Here is a 4,725-nt window from a genome sequence, read left to right on the forward strand (position 1 = left end):
GCCTGCATTTTGGGTGTAGCTGGATGGATGAGGATGGATGGATAATGTAGTGGACTCCACCCAGCAGATCAAGTCCCAGAGGTTACAGCATCATTTATTAGCTGAGTTTCCCCTCAGGGAAGCTGCTGTTTACAAGCTGTTTACAGAGAGAAGCAAGAAAACAACAGTCAGCATCATCTTCCATAAAAACACATGACAATAACGTGTGAGACAGAGAGTTTATGATCAGTGCTCCCCCTGCTGGTTAGGACATATGATGACATTTTAAATGTACCAGTCAAAAGTCACTCAGTGGTTTGTCTTTGTTTTTATGACTTTCTACATTGTAGGTTCATCCTGAAGACATCAGAGCTATGAAGGAACACATGTGGAATGATGTAGTGAACAAACAGTGTTAAACCAAGCAGAATATGTTTGATGTTTGACATTCTTCCAAGCAGCCAGCTTTTGCTTTGATGACAGCTTTGCACACTCTTTGCATTTTCTCAATCTGAACTGAACCACCAATGCTGTGCAATGCTGACATCTAGTGGTGAAATCGCAGGTTACAGAATCAGATCAGAAATTACTTTATTTATCCCAGAGGGGAAATTCTTGTTTGTTACAGACAAATAGAAGAAAAGATAATTGAAATATGAAATAGAAATATATAATAAATATTGAAATACCTAGACATCATTTAAATCCCTGAGTTGTATCTAAAGAACATATTTACTATTGTATAAAAACCTTTACACAGTAAAGAGCATGACATGAATGTATCAGTATGAATGTACAGTGTCTGAGTGACTGTTACAGTTCAGAGTTCAGTAGTTTGACTGAGACAGGCAGGAATGACTTCCTGTGTCTCTCAGTGGTGCATCGTGGGAGTCAGAGTCTGTTGCTGAACAAGCTCCTGTAGCTGGTCAGCACAGTGTGGAGCGGGTGGGAGGGACAGTCCAGTATGGTCTTTATTTTGGACAACATCCTCCTCTGACACACCTTTGTCAGAGAGTCCTCTCCCACAACATGGCCGCCTTCCTGATGATTCTGTTTATGTCCCTCACCCCCAGACTGCTGCCCCAGCAGACAACAGCATACATGATGGCACTGGCCACCACAGACTTATAGAACATCCTCAGCATCGTCCTGCAGATGTTAAAGGACCTCAGCTGCCTCAGAAAGTAGAGGCGACTCTGGCCCTTCCTGTAAACAATGTCCACGTTCTTACTCCATTCCAGTTTGTGGTCCAAGTACATTCCCAGGTATTTGTACTCCTCCACCACCTCCACACTGACCCCTTTGATGCTGGTAGGGGTCACTGGAGCCTTTGTCCTCCTCAGATCCACCACTAGTTCCTTTGTCTTTGTCACATTGAGCAGTATGTGGTTGCTCTCGCTCCAGGTGACAAAGTTATCCACATACATCCAACCACTGCAGAGTCATCAGAGAATTTCTGGAGGTGGCAGGTCCCTGTGCATTAGTTGAAGTCTGTGTAGAGAGTGAAGAGGAAGGGAGAGAGGACGGTCCCCTGTGGAGCCCTGGTGTGGCTGATCAGTCTGTCAGACACACAGCTCTGTAGGCGTACACACTGTGGTCTGCCAGTCAGATAGTCCACCATCCAGGACACCAGTGGGGCATCCACCTGCATCGCTGTCAGCTTCTCAGCCAGCGGGGCCAGCAGTCGTTAGCAGGGTGAACCGGGGTCACCTTTAAAACCGATACAGCTCATTGGCCCTTTGCACACTGCCATTAACTCCACCCCTGCTGCTCCACCTGTAACCAGTGATGGTCCTCAGGCCACTCCACACCTCTCTCGTGTTGTTTTGCTGAAGTTTCCACTCCAGCTTCCTCCTGTACTTCTCCTTGGCCTCCCTGATTTTTATTCTCAGGTCCTTCTGTGTAGCTCGCACCTCCTGCCTGTCGCCCGCTTTGAATGCCTTCTTTTTTCTGTTTAAAATGGCTTTAATGTCCTTAGTCACCCATGGCTTGTTGTTGGGGTAACAATTCACTGTCCTAACTGGAACAACACTGTCCACACAGAAGTTTATGTATCCAGTCATGCACTCTGTGATCTCATCAATGTCCTGCCAGTCAGTCACTTAAAAGCATTCCTGAAGTGTTGCAGCCTCCTCAGTCCAAAATCAATCCCTCCTCCACATAAAGTCAAAAGTTCAAAAGTTCTATGTGAGTCATTAAATGAGAGGTTCCAGCAGATGCCAAGCGGTTCCAAACATCTGAAGAGAAGCTGAGAAGCCTGAGATACAGGGGCTGCAAGCTGTGCTTCAACTGTTCCTGTTTAGACAATAAGAACAGATCATCACTGTCTTTTAAAATGTTCTGATCAAATCACATTAGTTTGTATATTTATATTACACACAGAGCTGTTGTTTCAGTCACATTCATTTGTTATGTGTACAGTGGGTGCAGGAAGTATTCAGACCCCCTTAAATGTTTCACTTTGTTATATTGCAGCCATTTGCTAAAATCATTGAAGTTCATTTTTCCTCATTAATGTCCACACAGCTCCCCATACTGACAGAAACACACAGAGCTGTTGACATGTTTGCAGATGTATTAAAAAGACAAAGTGAAATATGACATGGTCCTAAGTATCAGAGCCTTTGCTGTGACTCTCATATATTGAACTCAGGTGCGTCCATTTCTTCTGATCATCCTTCAGATGGTTCTACACCTTCATCTGAGTCCAGCTGTCTTTGGTGATACTGATTGGACTTGATGAGGACAGACACACACCTGTCTGTATAAGACCTTACAGCTCACAGTGCAGGTCACATACTGGGTGATGACGTCCTCCTGCAGGTGTTACTGTGGAACAACTGCTCTGGATTGGGATGAGTCTGAATAGAACTTTGTTAGCTTTGTAAAGCTGTGTGGTAGTTAGAGAGGAACTGAAAAGAGTCAACAACAAGGAGTTGGTCTCCAATGGAATAAAGTTACACATCAGGGCTCGTCCAGGATTTGAACCCGGGACCTCTCGCACCCTAAGCGAGAATCATACCCCTAGACCAACGAGCCATGTGTGACCTCTTATTTTTCATGTCAGTCGGTGGAAGAACAACACAAAGCACATGTTCTTCTTAGTTTGACATTGGTAAAGATATGAACAAAGATTTCTTCTAATTGTGTCAACAAAGACTGGACACTTTGCATATCACTGTCCTCCATGAGGAGACTGTCCTCCATGAGGAGACTGTCCTCCATGTCTAGGTAAGGCTTGCTGTCTAGCAGCTGGAGAAATGTCTTTTTGTGGCTGTGGCATTAGCTCAACATTGAATCATAAAGTCTATTTGTTGCATAACAGGAAGTGGTCTTGTATTAGGGTGTGACCCTCCTGAGAAGCAGAACCTCTCCTTTATAGGGGCTGTCTTGATAACACCTGAATGCTGCAGAGCATCTTCTTCTTTCCTGCTAAATAAATAATGGCCCTGTGGTCTGGTGGTGTCGGTTCACCTTGGACAGCGATGGACAGGAGGACAGGAAGGTCCGGCTGCTCTCAGCTGGGACCTGTGTGTGTCTGGGTGCACACACACCTGCAGTCTGCCCACAGTTACTGACGTAGCCACTCCGTCACACCCCAGCTGACACATGACCGCACCAGGTGGCTGCTGCTATGACAGATGGTGGTTGTCAGCATTCCTTGTTAGTATAGTGGATAGTATCTCCGCCTGTCAAGCGGAAGACCGGGGTTCGATTCCCCGACGGGGAGAAAGACTTTTACCAGCAGATAGGATGATACTGACCCTGTACATTGCTGCTGCAATAGAAAACATTTCCCAGTTTGGGATAAATAAAATATTTGTTCTGTTCTGTTCTGTTTGTCTTGTGTCTTGTGAGCTTTAGATTATATTATTTCTTGGGCTCTGTGCTCTAAGTGTCTTAAAAATATGTGATTTCCTTTATTTACAGTGGTGCATGTCATGTGACTTTACTTATGCAACATGTATGATAATGTTCTGTCTCCTCTCATTTCCAGACGTGCAGCCAAAAACATGTGCAGTGATGATATGTGACGGTATCATCATGGTCTCAGAGAGAAGAGCTGAGTGTCTGTTCTGATCTGTGGATGCTTGTGTCTCTTCTCCCCTGTAGTTTCCTGCTTGTTGCTCCGTCACACGCCCTCTGCTGGTGAGCCGCGTCATTACACACAACCGCTCATGTAATGAGGCGAATTTATAACTTTTGACTTTATGTGGAGGAGGGATTGATTGATGAATGAGGAGGCTGCAACCTCCGATGGCACCACTAGATGTCAGCTTTTCACAGCATTGGTGGTTCAGTGGTAGAATTCTCGCCTGCCACGCGGGAGGCCCGGGTTTGATTCCCGGCCAATGCAATGACCCTTTTAACTGAGGAACATGTGAGGGGACATATATTCACCTTCACATCTATGCTGTTGTTCAGCATGTTGTTTTTATATGTGTTAACAGACCTATCTGACTTCTGTTAACATCACTGTGACATACACACAGAGGCTCTACACTTCACAGACGAGCTTCAGTGGTACAGTGCACATCACATTTGAAACAAGAGCACTTACCATCACTGGTAGTGAAGGTGTCACAGGAAGAATTACTGTGATGTTTTACCTTTAGAGCCTTTTTATAGAACACACTCATTTGATTTAAATTAAGAATGTTTGTTGGTGCAGTAGCCAGCATGAGCACTGTAGATGTCTTTATTTAAAGAAGAAAAAGAGAAAAGACCATGTTTCACCTCTTTCTG

General features: G+C 44.8%; 1 non-coding gene across 1 annotated transcript; it reads left to right on the plus strand.

Annotated features, from left to right (window-relative positions):
- The first annotated feature begins 3,637 nt into the window (after window positions 1–3,637).
- Window positions 3,638–3,709, plus strand: trnad-guc (transfer RNA aspartic acid (anticodon GUC)). The gene has a single exon. It is a non-coding gene; the product is annotated as a tRNA-Asp (tRNA).
- The last annotated feature ends 1,016 nt before the right edge of the window (window positions 3,710–4,725 follow it).

Source organism: Parambassis ranga, unplaced genomic scaffold, assembly GCF_900634625.1.
Source record: "Parambassis ranga unplaced genomic scaffold, fParRan2.1 scaffold_31_arrow_ctg1, whole genome shotgun sequence".
Classification (NCBI taxonomy): domain Eukaryota; kingdom Metazoa; phylum Chordata; class Actinopteri; family Ambassidae; genus Parambassis; species Parambassis ranga.